This window comes from Periophthalmus magnuspinnatus, chromosome 19 (genome assembly GCF_009829125.3).
Source record: "Periophthalmus magnuspinnatus isolate fPerMag1 chromosome 19, fPerMag1.2.pri, whole genome shotgun sequence".
Taxonomy (NCBI): Eukaryota; Metazoa; Chordata; class Actinopteri; order Gobiiformes; family Gobiidae; genus Periophthalmus; species Periophthalmus magnuspinnatus.
The window spans coordinates 15918197-15937504 of NC_047144.1; the positions used below are offsets into that span (position 1 = coordinate 15918197).

Consider the following 19308-nt stretch of genomic DNA (forward strand, 5'->3'; position numbering starts at 1 on the left):
TATTCTCACTCGACAATGTGAATATAGCTTCTAGCCCTACTGTAAAAAATCTTGGAGTCCTATTTGATCAAAATCTCTCATTCACAGCCCATATAAACCTAGCTTGTAAAACCGCATACTTTCACCTGCGAAATATAACTAAAATTAGAAATATTTTACCTAAAAACGATGCTGAAAAACTCATCCATGCATTTGTTACTTCCAGACTTGATTACTGTAATTCCCTGCTTGCCGCCTGCCCCAAAAGTACTATAAGGAGCCTCCAGTTGGTCCAAAATGCAGCGGCCAGAGTCCTAACAGGAACTAAAAGAAGAGACCACATCAGTCCTGTACTAAAATATCTGCACTGGCTTCCTGTCGAGCTTAGAATCAAATTCAAAGTCCTCCTCCTGACATACAAAGCCCTAAACGGTATGGCCCCATCCTATCTGCAAGATGCTATTGTCCCGTACCAGCCAAACAGAGCACTCCGCTCTCAGAATGCAGGACTATTAGTGGTTCCTAGAGTGTCCAAAAGTACAGTGGGAGGGAGAGCATTCAGTTACCAAGCTCCTGTGCTATGGAATCAACTCCCTGCTGATGTTAAACAGGCCCCCACAGTCTCTGTATTTAAGACCAGGCTTAAAACCTTCCTCTTCGGTATAGCGTATGACCAGGTTACTTAGTGAGGGAGTTAGGGTTATTAAAACCCGGGATAAGATAAGCTGCAGTAGGAGTAACTAGCTGGGGGAAGTATGGCAACCTGAGCACTATCCTCTACTTTGCCCTATTTTCTCATCAGCAATGCTATTCACATGTTGTCCCCTGTCCCACTCCCCCTGTGGAGTGTATCTCTTTCAGATGCCCCGATGACAGTTGGACCTCCTCCTTGCCTGGCTCTCCTCCTCCTCGCCCGGCTCTCCTCCTCCTCGTCTGGTCTCCTGGCCGATTTCTTATGTTGTCTGATTTTTCCTGTTGTGTCTGATTTTTCCTGTTGTGTCTGATTTTTCTTGTTGTGTCTGATTCTTCCTGTTGTTTTGTTTTTTGTGTCTTGGCGGCACGGTGACTGAGTGCCATCACTCATGTCTCACAGCAAGAAGGTTGGTTCGATCCCCGGGTCACCAGGCCTTTCTGTGTGGAGTTTTTCATGTTTCTCCCCGTGTCTGGATGGGTTTCCTCCGGGTACTCCGGTTTCCCCCATCAACCAAAACATGAACGCCCTTCGAGACAACTGTTGTTGTGATTTTGGGCGTTACAAAAATAAATGAATTGAACTTGCAGCATCAAGTCCAGTCATCATCATGTCCAGTTCCTTTAAACTGTTGTGTTTAACTTATAGTGACTCGAGTCTGGTGGGTAGTGGGCACAATGGGGATGGGTCCTCCTTGTTTCCCAAACTTCCCCTCTAAACTCTCCTGCACCGACACTGGACAGAAGAAAGGCATTATTAAAAATATTTGTATTAAGTTTGTGACAAAAACTTATTAAACTAAAAAAATATTTGACATAATGAGATTTGGTGCAGCTATTCAATATAAAAAAGGTACATAAAATACCTAATCTAAGCAACAAGATATGCCAATATGACATTAACACTGGCCAACTAGCCAAATGCTAATAGATTTTCATTAAAGTTACACATTAAATTTGACTTCTTCCACATTTATCTGACTTGTCCCTATAAAAAACTAAATTCAACCATGGTACAGCTGAAACCTGACGTTTACATACATATATAAAAAGACGCATCACTGTGACATGAAATCAGGCTAAACATTTCCTGTTTTAAGTCAGTTAGGATTACCAAAATGATTTCTATATGCTAAATGCCAGAATGAGAGAAGGATTTTTTTAGATGATTTTTCATTACATTCTTCAAAGTCAGAACTTTACATACAGTAAGATTACTATGCATTTAAACAATTTGGGAAAACCCAGATGATGATGTCATCGGTTTAGATGCTAGCTGAAGCTGGTAAGAGTGTGTCATTGTCCACAGTGAAACGAGTACTATACCAACATGGGCTGAGAAGCCACTCTGCAGAAAGAAGCAATTACTCCAAAAGAAACAAAATAGCCAGATTACAGTTTGCAAGTGCACACAAGGACAATTTTTGAAGACATGTCCTGTGGTCTGATGAAACTAAAATTGAACCGTTTGGCCATAATGAGCATTGTAATGTTAGGAGGAAAAAGGGAACACATGCCTGGAAAGGCATATGCAGGCAAGGTGGCCTACAAACTTGGCTGAGTAGCACCAGTTCTGTCAGGAGGAATGGGCCAAAATGCCGGCCAAATTTTGGGTCAAACATTTCCGTTATCCCTCCACAAGCTTCTCTTTGGTATACAGTTTAATGGCAATGGTACCAAATACTAAAGAAGTGTATGTAAACATCTGTCTTTGAAGAAATGTAATGAAATGAAAACTGTAAAAAAAATAAAAAAAAAAAATAAATAAATAAATAAATAAATAAATATATATATATATATATATATATATATATATATATATATATATATATATATATATATATATATATATATATATATATATATATATATATATATATATATATATATGTATATATATATATATATAATTTCGGTAATCCTAATAGACTAAACTTTTCCTGTTTTAGGTCAAATTTCATGTCAAACACATACACTATACACTCCAGAATTCACATTTTGCACTGTTGGATCTTAAGAAGGTTCTAAGTAGTCCTTCAAAATGCAAAACGAAGAAATGGAAGTGAGACAAAAACAATTTGAGTAAGCAAATTATTGCAAATGTAGTTTAATTTACACATAGAGCAGCTCACCTGTAATAGTAGCCCGGTGGTCCGGAGTGGGATGTATTCAGGAAATGACCCAAAAGACAAGCTCTGATAGTGTAATGATATTTATTACAAAAAGAGAGTATATGCCAATCGCAGACAGAGTCTGGGTATTCTCTGAGCCAATGTGAGAAAGACCACAAACAAAGAAACTCACCTATATTTATAGTCTACAGAACTATAAAACTGTAGGACAGCCCCGCAACCTATGTTGTTTGTTCAGGCGTTAGGTCCCAAGACTTAGCAATTCCCATATCTTGCACCCATACCTCCTAGTGTGAGTTTATGACCTTTGTCCCCTCTGTGTCTCAACAAAGATAGGAAGGAACACCTGGACCAGACAGATGGCAGGTCAGACAACACACAAACAACCATTAAACTGATATACACTGTTCATCAGCTGATCACAGCTTTTAAAATCCCAAATCTTCAGAGTCAGTGTTATTTTCTGTCAGGTATCCACACTGGCATGACCTCCTGATGGCAAAGGCAAAAAAAAAAAAAATTCTCTTTGAACGTGGTCGGATTGTTGAGCTGCATCAGCAAGGCCTCTCGCAGCATACCATTGCTGCTGAGGTTGCACATTGTAAGACAGCCATTTTAAAATTCTTTAAAAAGTCAAGTGGTAGACCCAAAAAAAATTTCACCGGCCCTGAGCCAGAAGATCTGATTAGCTATCTGTCAAGATATCTGTCAAGACAAGGGATGATCCTCGGACCAAATTAAGCTTGTCACGGGTGCCAACTCCGTCTCACAACCATTGGCCAACAAGGCTCGATAGGACTTCTTCAGCCTGACTGCTCATGCGGTTGCGGTGGCAAAAGCTCTGGGCTGGGAGGAGTTTGGGGAGGCCATGGAGGAGGACTATTGGATGGCCTCAAAGAGATTTTGGCAAACCTCAAGAGGGGGAAGCAGTCCTTCACCAACACTGTTTACAGTGCCGGCGGAGAGCTGCTGACCTCGACTGGGGATGTTATTGGATGGTGGAACGAATACTTTGAGGACCCAATCCCAAAATCACATCTTCCGAGGAGGAAGCAGACACTGGGGACCTGGAGGCGGACTTGTCCATCACCCTGGCTGAAGTTACTGAGGTGGTTTGCAAGCTCCTCGGTGGCAAGGCTCCGGGGGTGGACGAGATCCGTCCCGAGTACCGCAGGTCTCTGGATGTAGTGGGGCTGTCTTGGCTGACACATCTCTGCAACATTGCGTGGCGGTCGGGGACAGTATCACTGGACTAGCAGACCAGGGTGGTGGTCCTTCTGTTTAAGAAGGGGGGCCGGAGGATGTTTTCCAATTACAGGGGAAACACACTCCTCAGCCTTCCCGCTAAGGTCAATTCCAGGGTACTGGAGAGGAGAATCCAACCGTTAGTCAAACCTCGGATTCAGGAGGAGCAGTGTGGTTTTCGTCCCAGTCGCGGAACACTGGACCAGCTCTATACTCTCCATCGGGTCATGGGAGGTTGCTCAACCAATCCACATGTGTTTTGTGGATCTGGAGAAGGCATTTGACCGTGTCCCTCGTGGTGCCCTTTGGGGGGTGCTCTGGGAGTATGGGGGCTCTTTGCTAAGGGCTGTCCGGTCCCTGTATGACCCGAGCAGGAGCTTTGTTCGCATTGCCAGCAGTAAGACCTGTTCCCGGTGCATGTTGGACACTGTCAGGGTTGCCTTCTGTCACCGGTTCTGTTCATTATATTTATGGACCGAATTTCTAGGCGCAGTCAGGGGCTGGAGGGGGTTCAGTTTGGGAACCACAGGATCTCATCTCTGCTGTTTGCAGATGATCTTGTCCTGATGGCTTCATTGAGCCAGGACCTGCAGCAGGCACTGGGGCGGTTTGCAGCCGAGTGTGAAGCAGCTGGGATGAGAATCAGCTTGTCCAAATTTGAGGCCATGGTTCTTGACCGGAAAAAGGTGGTTTGCCCTCTCCGGGTGCGTCGTTAGTCCTCGTCTCAAGTGGAGGAGTTCAAGTATCTCGGGGTCTTGTTCACGAGTGAGGGAAGGATGGAGCGTGAGATTGACAGGAAAATTGGTGCAGCGTCTGCAGTGATGTTGTCACTGTATCGGACTGTTGTGGTAAAGAATGAGCTGAGCCAAAAGGCAAAGCTCTCAATTTACAGCTTAATCTATGTTCCTACCCTCACCTATGGTCATGAGCTTTGGGTAATGACTAAAAGGACAAGATCGCAGATACAAGTGGCCAAAATGGATTGGTGTGGATTGGATGGTGTCTGGGCCCACCCTTAAAGATTGGAGAGCATAGTCACACGGGAGGAGCTCGGAGTAGAGGCGAGAGGAGCCAGAGGACATGTCTAGAGTAAGGGAAGTCTGAGAGTCCCTGCTTAAACTGCTGCCCCCGCGACCCGGCCCCAGATAAGCAGAAGGAGATGGATACATGGCATCTGCGAGAGAAGGGTTTTAATAACAAAAACATCTTCAAAGACCTTGTCTCCTTCAATGGCACAACATTGCCCATTTGGAATTTGCACAAGAGCACCAAACATGGGAAATTGCAAGATGGAAGAAAGTTTTATTCTCTGATGAGAAAAAAAATTAACCTTGACGGTCCCCGATGGCTTCCAACATTACCGGCATGACAAGGAGATCCCACCTAAGATGTTTTCTACTCGGCACAGTGGAGGGGGCGCCATCATGATCTGGGGGCTTTTTGCTTCAATGGAACAATGGAGCTTCAGGTTGTGCAGAGGCGTTAATTGGCAGCTGGCTGTGGAGATGTTGCAGGGGGCATCCCTCATGACTGAAGGCCATCGTCTGTGTGGTAATGACTGGGTTTTTCAACAGGACAACGCTGCAGTTCACAATACCCGCCTGACAAAGGACTTCTTCCAGAGAAATAACATCATTCTTTTGAACCATCCTGCGTGTTCCCTTGATTTCAATTCAATTGAGAACATTTGGGGTTGGATGGCAAGGGAAGTTTACAAAAATGGACACCAGTTCCAGACAGTGGATGCCCTCTGTGAAGCCATCTTCACCACTTGGAGCAACATTCCCACTAGCCTCCTGGAAAAACTAGCATCAAGTATGCCGAAACAAACTTTTGAGGTGATTAACAAGAATGGTGCAGCTACTCATTACTGAGTCCTTTTTGAAAATTTTATTTCTTTGTCTCATTCCCATTTCTTCTTTTTGCATTTTGAAGCACTACGCCTTCTTAAGATCCAACAGTGGAAAAATGTGAATTCTTGCAATTTTCTAACTGGTCTTAAAATTTTGAACAGGAGTGTATAAAAAGACAGTGAGAAAAAAGTGTATGTAAACTTCTGGTTTCAACTGTAGTTTTCATTCATAACATCATAACATATCAACTTTTTGCGCTTCAGTGCATCCATTACATAATTTCCAAATATTATGAAGATTTAATAAATATGGTGTTATGGCATTCTTTAGCATAAATCTTTATTTGTATTATTATGGATCATTTTGACCTAACCTTCATAATACTATCTGTTATGTTGTTATGTCTTTTGTGTCTGGCGTCAAAGCCACTTCGATTAGACCAAATTGGCAAGACTGTTTTGGTGGTATAAATACTCTGTATTGTTTACATTTGTCAGCTGAGGGTGAGACGACACCGTTAGGGACACAGCTCTTTGACAATTGTGCACAATTGATTCAATAAACCAGACCTTTGATTCAAGACAACTTCTCTGTTTATTTTTATATCTTTAAGACTTTTTGACTATTAGAAATTCCACAACAATGGTATAATATATTTCTACATTGGCCAATAGATCTATTAACTACCTCTGACTCCACTTTTGCCAAAATAAGGTGAAGCTCAAATTACACATGATGAAAGTGGGGTGGAGTTTGATTGTGCTGTGTCTGCCTAGTTACAATATAAAAGAATAGGGCACCAGCTTCATATTCTCCTCAGAGCTTCCTGGACAGCACGGCTTCAACTGTTCCACTTTAGGCAAGTATATTTTAATCAGATCAAACTGTTACTCTGAAGGATTTCTGTGCTTGAATGCATGACATCATAGAATACCTTTTTACCTAAAATTTACAGAGTTTAGACATTTGCTGTTCAATTTGACACAAGTATTGGTTTTCACATTTAGCATTAGCCTTAGAAGTCTCACTGGCCATGGTGTAAAGCAAAGTTAACAACTTTAAGGATAAGGATAACAGGGCATGCTGAGCAGATGTTTTGTTGAAACAGTAGTAAACATTCAAGTAATATAAGGTTAACTTTACATCATGTGCATTAAACGTTAATACTAGGGGGATAGTACCTGTGATGAATATTGAACAGTTTTACATCAGTCAAGTTGCATTTCAGTGCTCTTGAGAGGTTGCCACAGTGGCACTGGTTAAAGGATGGGCCAAATACACAGAATTAATTTCCCTCACAAGGGATCAATTAAGGATACGTTAATCTTTAATTAAAATGTGTCTAACCTATCATGTGCATTTTAAAGGCAGTACCATATGAGAAACTAGCATGAAAATGTCAATTTTAAGATAATTTATACATTTTTATACAGAGTCATGGCCCAAGCACTAGGACCACCAGCTCCAATACCAGTAAGTACCAGTTACTATCCTGCACAGCTCCCCAACGACAGCCAATCAGAAAGCTTGTGGCGTTTGCCATGTATGTGCTCTGTACGTGCACTTCAGCCAAAAAGTTAGTATCCGCTGATCCTCACACAAAATTGGTTGATCCACAAAGGCTATATGGAAAGACTGATTAAAACAGCTCAAACAGCAACAGTTTTTGTAATGACCTAGTAAAAAGATATTTCTGCTACAATCATACTGGGCTCATATGCAAGCGAATGCAAATTACAATGTTTGGATTCCCACAGTGCACCCTGATTATCTCCGCAGAAGCTCGTATGGTTCAGGTTTGGACCAGGATGTCAGCTTTCAGCTACACAGAGCCTGATGCTGGACTATAAACCAGCCATTAGCCAAGATACATTTTGAACTCACCTATGATTGTTAAGTGGGAAGTCACTTTCAGGTCCAACCGGTGACTCCACATTTCAAGCTTTGTTTTTTGACAAAATGCCACACCTAACTTTGAAAAGTATTTTAACCACAAATTGCATCAAGCATGTAAAAAATGCAGTTATGTAGAACTGGTAATTCAGATTACCAGTGCTACATAGCTCACCGACTGCCCTGTCACAGCTAACACTAGCTTAGCCTAGCTTCTTAGATCAACCTTGTACAGTTTGTAACATTTATAACCTTGTTGTTGGCGTAAAACAATAGAAATCCCTTTAACATGTGATCTCTTGTCACAAAAAAAAAAGAGGAAATTGAAAACAATAGATGCTTACAATCATTTGACGCACCTTGGACTCGGAAGTGACATCACACTAAACGATTTTATAATAATCCCATGTAAAGTATGAAAATGGGTTGATTATGAAATTAACAGTCAGCAGTGTTGGCAGAACACTCCCTAAATGTTCATCATCTTCTCAGTCCTGGGTTACACCAAGAGAGTGGACATGGTTTTGGTATTTATTTCCAGAGTATTGTTTTTGCTCTATGCCACAAAGACCAGACAGAATATATAATATATACATGTCCTCTGTCATCTCAGGTTATTGGGGCTAGTCAACAGGTGCTCCTTCTGTTCTTCAGCCCTGTCATTCTTAGTGTCCTGCAGTGCTGTACTGCTGTCTCTCAGTCACTGCAAAATCGGAACTTAATTTAATCAAATGTCTCAGTCCAAAGACTGAAGATCAACTCCTGGACATTATTTGCATGGGACTTCCGATCTTGACAGCAAACAAGCTCTGTACAGATTACAGAGCCATTTTAAAACCTCTCACAGAGTGTTCATGTTGACTTGTTGGTCACATAAACATAGAACATTTAACATTTAACAGAAATTATATAATTTTAGTGGCAAAACTTTTCCCAAATTCTCCATTGAAATAAGCAGGATTCCTGCTTAACCAAAGAGCCTCCATGAAGAAAGTGTGGTTTAGGAGCATTTAGTGGCAAAAGTGGCCAGGGCGAAGTAAAGTCAATTTTGCATTATTTCATTGCTTTTGACTAGGACAGTATAAATAAAATAAACATTTTAAAATTTCTAATATGTACAATTTTGAACTCTTCTCTTACAGCGCATGTTTGACATACCAGAAAACATAAAAGGGGCAAGGAGAGAAAGGATTAAAAATAAAACACTGAGGGATCACCCCAGCTGTCTTTATGAAGATGAAAGTGATGTATTTTACAAACAAAATTGCTGAATGGAAAAATGCAATAAAGAAGTGTTACCCAGAGTCCACAGCAGAAAACGAAGAACATGTGGAAATAATAATGCTCAAGAAAAAACATGGAACAGTCAGACAATTTCCATCTGGGAAGTTTATATTCCTGGAAAATTGCGATCTGCAAATGTTTAAAGATACATTTCGAGAAATGAACCCAGTAGGAGGAGTCCAGCCACGAGCAGAATCTCCAATACCAGTAAGTAGTTCTAAACACACTTATGTAGCTTCCTGTTAGACTTAGCCATTACTTTATCGCATAAAAACAAACAAACACTTTTTAAATGATAATGGATAGTATTACTGAGCCTATATATTTGTTGTGAATTCCATGGGATATTCAAAAAAACAGCTGAGATATTGAACACTTGTCCGCTGATGCACTTAAAGTGAACAGCTAGGTTGAACCAACTCTGTAGTTGGGAGAGAGTCTTGTGTGAAATGGGACCAAATGAGTTAATACAAAAAATAATTAATTATTAATTAAAAATAAATAATTTAATTAAATAAATGCTATAATGCCCTTTGATTCAACTATAGTAGAGGGATCTTGCATTATTTCATTACTTTTGACTAGTACATTAGAAATGAAACATGCATTTTAAAATTTTTCAAATGCACGATTTTGAAAATTTCTCTTCTCTTACAGCGCAGGTTTGCCATATCAGAAACCCCAAACAAGAACGAGAAGAAAAAGGCTACAGATGCAATACTGAGGGATAACCCCAACTGTCTTTATGAATATGACACAAGACATAATGAAACTGGTGCCATGGTTTTTTTTACAGAAAACGAAAACATTCCTCAATGGACAAAAGCAATAATCCAGTATTACCCAGCATCCACAATAGAAGAAAGTAGGAACCGTGTGAAAAATATATTCCTTAAGAAAATACATGGAACAGTGAAACAACATGGATCTGGGAAGTTTATAATTACGGGAGAAGATCATGATCTGCAAATGTTTATTGATAAATTTCACAAGATGAAAAATAAAAACAAGTTAGGGGAGGGGAGCAAAAAAGGTGAGGGAGGAAGAAGGGGCAAAAGAAAATGAAACTCCTGAATTTCTTTTAATGCATTGTTTTAAAGTTGCAAAATGTATAAGGCTCTCAACAGTATCTAAAATAAACAGATCTTGTACTATCAAATTGTACTATGGTCAAGTTTGTTAAACTTTAATAACTGAGCAGTACTCACTGAGCAGGTGGTAGTTGGAGTCTCTCTCGTATTTGAAGGTGAGTCGGCCATAACTGACATGGTTCAGATTTTTCAACCACTCGAAATAAGACACAGTCACACCACCAGCATTCAGATACATGTCCTGTAAGAGAGAGAACGGAGTGGAATAATGAAAAATAATATTTATATGTACCATATTTTCCAGACTATAAGTGGCACTTTTTTTCACAGTTTGGCCGGCGGTGCAACCTGTACTAAGATGCAACTTATACGCTGCCTAATTAATGTAACACTGGATGGAAATAAATCTTGTGACATTGCAGAAGCTTATCGAAACAATGCCATAGTGAATGTGTGTGGTAATCAAAGCTAAAGCTGGTCCAACCAAATATTAAAGTGTGTGACCTTTTTTTGGCCATGCAGTGTATGCGAAATTATTAATATAAATAATTTAACATCTTCATTATTGTCACACTGACAACCACACAAGGACACTCTAGGCTTGTGTACCAGTATCTACTACTCCTGTACCATTGAAAACGTAAAAAGCCATCTGAGAAAGACTGAACAAAAATTACCCCTAAAAGAGGGGTAAATGATGACAGCCACACAGAAGAGAAAGCGGCACTTCATGTACCTCCAGAGTTGGCGGAGTTTTTCAGAAGCGACACGAGGATGAAGATTTCAATGGATTTAGTGAGTTGGAGTGAAATGGAGAGTAAACGTGTTAGCTTGTTTTTTATGCTTTAGTTATCTGATTAACTGTTAATATTTACTTGTTAATATTTACCTTACATACTCGCCTTTAAAGATAAAATGTTTGTTCTTGGCCTCAGATTTTGTAAAATAAATTTCATCAAAAAATGCGACTTGTGTTTTTTTCTTCATTATTATGCATTTTTTGGCCAGTGTCACTTACTCCGGAGTGACATATAGTCCGGAAAATACAGTATATACTCTGTACACAATGGTACACCTGTGTCATTGTGTTTCATATTAAAAAACTAAAATGTAATGTCATCAATGCATCCATTACAAAAAGATGAATTTGATAACTGTCGGAAAAGGTTATAAATGTGTCACCCTCATCTGAACAGTGAAGTGCAAATGGCCAATAAGAGGGTCAAAAACACAGATTGGGCATGCAAGATTTTTGACACTTTGCAGCTGATGTCATCAACATTCCCTGGGGGTGTGATGCTAACTGTAGGCACTGCTCTGTCAGAAGCTCCGTTACCAATGTTGGACTTTAATCTGAGCTTTAGTTTAACACAAGACCTGACATAGCTGGAACTACAACATGTGAGATGACTTTGTACTGTTAAAAAAAGTCTCTCAAATTATATTAGCATTAGCCAACAGTTTCCCAGTTAGACACGCTCATCTTTTTGTTGAAAATCAAACTCATAAACAGGATGATGAATGCTCATATTAATCACAGGCTCCGAAAATGAGCAGTTTACATCCATTTTTTTATTTATTCTTGAGTTTTCAGACTATCTTAAAAAATATTTTGACAGTCTTTGCTAATGTGTGCATGGTGTTACCATGGTAACTGCTCAGCATTCACCATAGGCATACAGGCACAACACCTCCGGCATGATGTTACAGCAAGGTATCAATAACCAGCAGAATTCTAGTCTAAAGTCTAAAATAGTCTAAAGAGCTACGTTTTTTAGGACAAAATCACGTTCTATAAGGAATTTGTGTGACAGTTGATTTGTTCAGATTTAGCTCCAACAAGGTTCACTTACAGGAATAACCATGACAAAAATGATCATACATTGGTTCCTATTGATGGAAAAAGTGGAACAAATTACAAAGCCATCCAGTCACACAAGTGCACACGTCAAAGTAGATATGACAGGTTAGAGCGCTCATTTCACTAAAGCACATTATTACTAATATATCTAAGATTTTACTAGCATCTTTTAAACTTGAAGTTTATACATTTTATTTCCTGGTTAGACACAGAAACAGACATATGTGGAGATATATTCATGACTGTTACCTAGCAACCATAATGTGTATAAATTGGATAACAGTTACAATTACACTAATAGAAAAAATAAAACGTTTATTTTGTTTACAAGGAGGTTTAAAAAAAAGTCTTGTCTTCTTTGTAAATCGTTTCTGCATTTGACACAATTTCCCGTGTTGATGGCATAAGCAGATTTATTCCATTTTAGAACTCACAGCTATTTCCTGTATTTTTGTAGTTTTCAATTTTAACTGAAGTAAAACTATCATAAATATTTACCACAAGAAAAAGAAGTGGACTAAGTGAAGTTCAGCTCCAGTCAAAAAAACTGCTAGAGCAGTTATAGGGGCCAATTTGGAGCCCAGTTCCATATTTAGTATTCTGACTGTAAGTATAGCAACCAAAGAGTCAATCTGGAGCAAGGCTGATGAAGGCAACACCCCTTCTTGCCCGCACTGCTGGTTGAGCGGGGAGTGGGTGCTTAGCAATGCTGTCAATCAAACCTCAACTCAAATCAAAAAGATGAGAGGCCTGTAATTTTCATCATCAACTATGAGAGACAGAAGGAGAAAAAACAAAACAAAACTGAAAATCACATTATCTGATTTTTAAAGAATTTAATTGCAAATTATGGTGGAAAATAAGTATTTGGTGAATAACAAAAGTTCACCTCAATACTTTGTTACATACCCTTTGGTGGCAATGACAGAGGTCAAATGTTTTCTGTAAGTCTCCACAAGGTTTTCACACACTGTTGATGGTAGTTTGGCCCATTGCCACATGCAGATCTCCTCTAGAGCAGTGATGTTTGGGGGCTGTCACTGGGCAACACGAACTTTCAACTTAAGCCCCTCTATCTCTCGGTTCAGCCTGAACTAGCCTAGCCGACTAGCATCATGGCTAAACCTTCCTCCTCTTCTCTCACTCTTCCCTGCCCTGGTTGCATATGTGGAGTGATGACCCTGGCTTATTTGATGATGATAGGGACAGCTGCGTTAAGTGTAGTGTAGTGGCAGTCCTGCAGGCCAGGGTCTCAGAGTTAGAAACGCGGATCTGCTCATTGGAGGCTCTGACCCCGAGTTACAGTCAGGTAGCAGCAGTAGGGACTGCGAACCGCAGTAGCTTTAGAGTAGCTAGTGAGACTAGCCCCCCAGCGCAACCCGTGCAGCCGGGATCAGACCAGGACAGGTTTGTGACAGTTAGAAGAAAGCGTAGGACAGGCCAGGGACACAGGGCTGAGAATAGGACTGTAGCAGACCAGGGACATAGGGTTGAGAGTAGAGAGCTCCCCGTCCAGAACAGGTTTGCTCCCCTGAGCTGGACCCGGGACACTTTAGTCATAGGGAGCTCCATAGTCAGGGACGTGGAACTGCCTGCAGCTTCCACGCGGTGTTACCCTGGAGCCAGACTGGGTGACATCGAGGGGAATCTTAGGCTTTTAAAGAAAAGTAAGAATACGTACCGCCGGATCGTTATACACGCGGGGGGTAACGATACTCGGTGTGGTTAGTCAGAGGTGGTTAAGTTACAGATAGCTGCAGTCTGTGAATTGGCTAAGTCGATGTCGGAGTCCGTGTACTTCTCTGGCCCCCTCCCAACGTACGCCAATTGTGAAATGTACAGCCGCTTTTCAGCAGTCAACCAGTGGGTTGACCAATTGGTGCCCGCAGAATGGTGTCATCTTCATAGATAATTGGAGGGCATTTGAGGGGAAGCCTAGGCCGTGTCCCAATTTGCCAAATGCACCCTTTGAAGGGTCCCTTCGAAGTACTCTTCAATGTGTAGTTTGAAGGTTCCGGTCGAGAATCTGCCCTCCTCAGTGTAGCCACCATCTTGCTGAAGTGGGACAGGCCCACACCACGGACCACACTTCCACCGCTGTCTTTGAGCGTATGATATGTACATTACGTACGTTATTTTTAATGATTTATTATTTAATAGAAGAAAAGTCAAGATGTCGTCGTCACAGCCGTTTCTTTCTGTTTAGATTGAATATCAATAGGCAATTATAACGTTCGAGGTGATTTTTTTACTCAATTGTAGCTACTTCATAACTTTAAAGGGTTAACAAAATATACCTTGTGAAAACATAATAACAGAGACAGAGGTAACAATATAATTTTGACATTCATAGTCTATAAACCAGAGAACACTGATTAGTTGTACATAAAGTGGGAAATTGCAGTTTAATGGTTTGGTATTTTGGCCAGTGGCTACACCACTTTAATAACAGTAGAGGGCACTGTTTCCCTTCTATGCCGTGCCAGTTCTTTTCATCTGATTATTATAAGGTATTTTCTAGCAGTGCAGCGCTACATCAAGCTAGTGTCTTGATTTACTAACACGAAAGTAAATGACACGTGCCCACGAGGGGCGCAGACCTATGGAATGTACCGGAATTCATGAAGATTTTGTGCACGTCTCAGGACTCTCTTCTGTCCATTCCTCAGAGTCCGTTGCTTCATTGTTCACATTACCTGTGTGGATCATTAAACTCTTCTGACTTTACGTTTCAGTCTCTTGGTCTTTGACGCTTACAATAGAAACGAACATTCTTATATTATTCTTATTGCAGTAATATTTTCTAATGATAATAATGTCTCTTATTGTCTAGCAATAACTGCACATTCCTTTATTCCATGTAACTCCTTTTTAATCATCAAACACACGGCCTGTACAGATCTTTATTCAGATTTAACAGTTTCATGTCGCTCTGTTGTAGATGAGGTAAACCAGTACGAACATTTGAACGTGTATTGTGCAACGGACTCCATTTTCTTCTCTTTTTTGCGTAGCCGCGGTGCATGATGGGATATAGAAGTCCGTGAAGTGTGCACGGATGCACGCTTCGGTTACGTCCGATCTCCATGGAAACGGTGCAAAGGGAAGGGCAGGTTTGTCGGCCGCATTCAGTAGGGTGGGTTGAAATGGGACAGCCCTCGTCGCGCCGGAAATAACATAACTGCCCTTCGATGCACACTTCTAAGGCCGTGTCCCAATTCGCCAAACTGGCCTTAGAATCACCATTCGAAGTGTGCGCTTTGGCGGCGCTCGCGCTCTTTGCAGTCTCTGAAGGCATGGAAGCTCTGCCTGCTCACTTATAAGGCTGCTCTGCGGAAAGCCCAAACCAGATACTATTCAAATCTAATAGAAGTAAACAAAAATAACCCCAGATTTCTGTTCAGCACTGTAGCCAGGCTGACAAACTCCCACACTGCTAATGAGTCTCTTATCCCCTCGAACATTAGTTGTGATGACTTTCTTCACTTCTTCGATTACAAAATTACAACCATTAGAGACAAAATCAACAAAGTTACTCCAAAAATCAGCTCTGAGCTAATCCAGTCTGTAATACCAATATCCCACATGGATCCTCTAATAATATTAGATAAATTTACTCCTGTTGATGAGGTGGAGATTACCTCAGCCATCATGTCGTCCAAACCATCAACCTGTATGCTCGACCCTATTCCAATCAGACTCCTCAAAGAAGCCCTCCCCCTAATAATAAATTACATCCATAACATAATAAATATGTCGTTAGAAAATGGCTACGTTCCTCAGTCCTTTAAGTATGCTGTGATTAAACCCCTTTTGAAAAAACCTAACCTAAATCCTGATGAACTAGTCAACTATAGACCTATCTCTAATCTTCCCTTCCTCTCAAAAATTCTAGAACGAGTGGTGGTGAAACCGCCACCTGCAGGACAATAATATATTTGAAAAATTTCAATCTGAATTCAGAGCTCACCACAGCACAGAGACTGCACTGCTTAAAGCAGTGGTCGGCAACGTCCGGCCCGCGGGAAAATGTTGGCCCTTTGCCAATTTTTTTTGGCCCGCCAGAGGATTTTGGACTTTTTCCCGGCATTGATTCTTTAATACTGTCATGATCCGCTCCGTCTGCTCCACGTTTTTACTCCTGTCCTGCTCCTTCCCTCCCTCACCTGCCAGATCTGGGCTGAGCTCCTGGCTCCTCCTGCCCGCACCTGCAGCTCATCAGCGCAATCACCACCACCTGCTGTGTATAAGAGGAGCCAGGACCAGACACTCAGGGCAAGATCATCTGCGTTTCTACACCCTGTTCAGTGCCGGTTCATCTTCGTTTCATCCTCATCCCGTTCGGTGCCGGATCGTATGTGCGTCTCCACCCAGCTTGCTGGAACGTCTCAGCTCCAGCGCTCCCGGCTCAGCTCCGACCCTGCTTCCACCCTGCTTCCCAGCCCTGGTACTGTCTGTTTTATCTCTGCATTCCGCGACCCCGGACCCTGGTTAGCACTCTGCGTCCTGCCCTGGTGCTGCCCGCATCGTCATCTCCGCTGCGCTCCACGTTCCGCTCCTGGATCCTGGTCCGTGCCTCACCTCCTGCTCACCGCCGGATCAACCCTCGAACTGCACCATTTGTCATTTCTTTAATAAATACTGTAAATATTCCCCGAGTCTGCATCCTTTGGTCCGCTACACCCACCGTTACGACAAATACCAAGTTATGTGGGCACTGCTACGGGCATTCCACTACCCATGGTGTGCATGTAACACAACATTAAAAGCAAACAATGAACTGGTGTGTACATACACCTTCACCAGTCAAAATCGTGGCTGTTTTTGGACATCTGGTGAGGCAAGTGTGCAGACTGCGCGCAGCTCAAGGAATGTGCACCCGTTACGCTATAGCCTTCTTGCACTTCTGTGGTTAGTTATTCAAAATTCCCTATTTTATTAAAATAAATCACTTAACCACAAAACTGTCAAAATACTCAGTTTGAAGATTTCTTTTAACCGGGGTGGGGACTTGCTTTTTGTCCGCATGTCAGGTTTTATTGTTCCCGACCTTTGCTCATGTTTGACACAACATAAATCCACTTCACGATCCTTGCTGCACTTGGCATCATCCAAGTCCTACAGCTCTCCCACAGTCGTGCGTAAAAGTGCAGATCATTACGGCACCAAATGCGGAGTAAGGAAGCCGTTAGTGCGGTATTACGCACGACTAAAAGCCTGTCGTAGTTTAACCATCGAGGCAGAGCTAAATCGCAGCGATGGTCACAAGAAGACAGCGTGAGAAAAGAATTTTGATGGAGAGATTTGACGATAAGCAATAATTACGCAGCTTCCTGGTTCAAGTAACCGTCTTAGAAAGATTTTATCCTTGTTTAAAATTTTAACCACAAAAGTATTAGTTTCAATTAATATCATGAGACAAAGACCTGAATAAATGAGGTGAAAACTTAAAGTGAAAAGTTTTTCATAGCTCTACCTGATACTGTGCGCCTTTAGCATCCATATTACCATGTTCAACAAAGGCATAATTCTTACCAAAACCATAATAAAAGGAGCAAAAGCTTTTGCCCAAGGATTTTTTAATTGGCTGTTTTAGGTGAGTTAAAATGGATGTAATTCGTATTTATGTATTTATAAATATATATAAGCCAATACCTTTACCATCTGGCCCGCCACCTGTGGGCGCTGAAAAAAATTGGCCCGAAGCCAAGCGAAGTTGCCGACCCCTGGCTTAAAGTAACAAATGATTTACTACTAGCTGCTGATAACGGGCTGGCTTCAGTCCTGGTCCTACTGGACCTCAGTGCAGCGTTTGACACCATTGATCACAACATTCTACTGCAGAGGTTAGAATGTGACATTGGAATCAGACCTCAAACCTCAAATGGTTTAAATCCCATCTATCAGATAGGTACCAGTTTGTTAGTATAAACCAGAGCACCTCTCCCTGTTCTAAAGTAGCCTGTGGTGTTCCACAAGGATCTGTGCTTGGTCCAATCCTATTTACTCTGTATATGTTGCCATTGGGTAACATTATCAGAAAACATGGCATTAATTTTCACTGCTATGCTGATGACACTCAGCTGTACTTATCAATGAAACCAAATCAGACTGATCAAATAGATAAACTCAGTGCCTGTGTGAAGGACATCAAAACCTGGATGACCTTGAATTACCTGCTCTTAAATCCTGAAAAAACAGAGGTCATTGTCGTTGGTCCCAAAGGTCAAAGAGATTCTCTGTCAGACCAGATAATCTCACTCGACAATGTGAGTATAGCTTCTAGCTCTACTGTAAAAAATCTTGGAGTCCTATTTGATCAAAATCTCTCATTCACAGCCCATGTAAACCTAGCTTGTAAAACCGCATACTTTCACCTGCGAAATATAACTAAAATTAGAAATATTTTACCTAAAAACAATGCTGAAAAACTCATCCATTTGTTACTTCCAGACTTGATTACTGTAATTCCCTGCTTGCCGCCTGCCCCAAAAGTACTATAAGGAGCCTCCAGTTGGTCCAAAATGCAGCGGCCAGAGTCCTAACAGGAACTAAAAGAAGAGACCACATCAGTCCTGTACTAAAATATCTGCACTGGCTTCCTGTCGAGCTTAGAATCAAATTCAAAGTCCTCCTCCTGACATACAAAGCCCTAAACGGTATGGCCCCATCCTATCTGCAAGATGCTATTGTCCCGTACCAGCCAAACAGAGCACTCCGCTCTCAGAATGCAGGACTATTAGTGGTTCCTAGAGTGTCCAAAAGTACAGTGGGAGGGAGAGCATTCAGTTACCAAGCTCCTGTGCTATGGAACCAACTCCCTGCTGATGTTAAACAGGCCCCCACAGTCTCTGTATTTAAGACCAGGCTTAAAACCTTCCTCTTCGGTATAGCGTATGACCAGGTTACTTAGTGAGGGAGTTAGGGACATTAAAACCCGGGATAAGATAAGCTGCAGTAGGAGTAACTAGCTGGGGTAAGTATGGCAACCTGAGCACTATCCTCTACTTTGTCCTATTTTCTCATCAGCAATGCTATTCACATGTTGTCCCCTGTCCCACTCCCCCTGTGGAGTGTATCTCTTTCAGATGCCCCGATGACAGCTGGACCTCCTCCTTGCCTGGCTCTCCTCCTCCTCGCCCGGCTCTCCTCCTCCTCGTCTGGTCTTCCTCCCCCTCGCCTGGCCGATTTCTTATGTTGTCTGATTTTTCCTGTTGTGTCTGATTTTTCCTGTTGTTTTGTTTTTTGTGTCTTGGCGGCACGGTGACTGAGTGCCATCA

The 19308-nt window shown here is 41.6% G+C and overlaps 1 long non-coding RNA gene across 1 annotated transcript; it reads right to left on the reverse strand.

The window, feature by feature from the left end:
- Positions 1 to 1339: 1339 nt before the first annotated feature.
- LOC117387825 (uncharacterized) lies at positions 1340 to 12036 on the reverse strand. The gene is made up of 3 exons (XR_004542790.2): positions 12021 to 12036; positions 10285 to 10408; positions 1340 to 1405 (listed from the first exon to the last, which is right to left on the reverse strand). It is a non-coding gene; the product is annotated as an uncharacterized LOC117387825 (long non-coding RNA).
- Positions 12037 to 19308: the final 7272 nt, after the last annotated feature.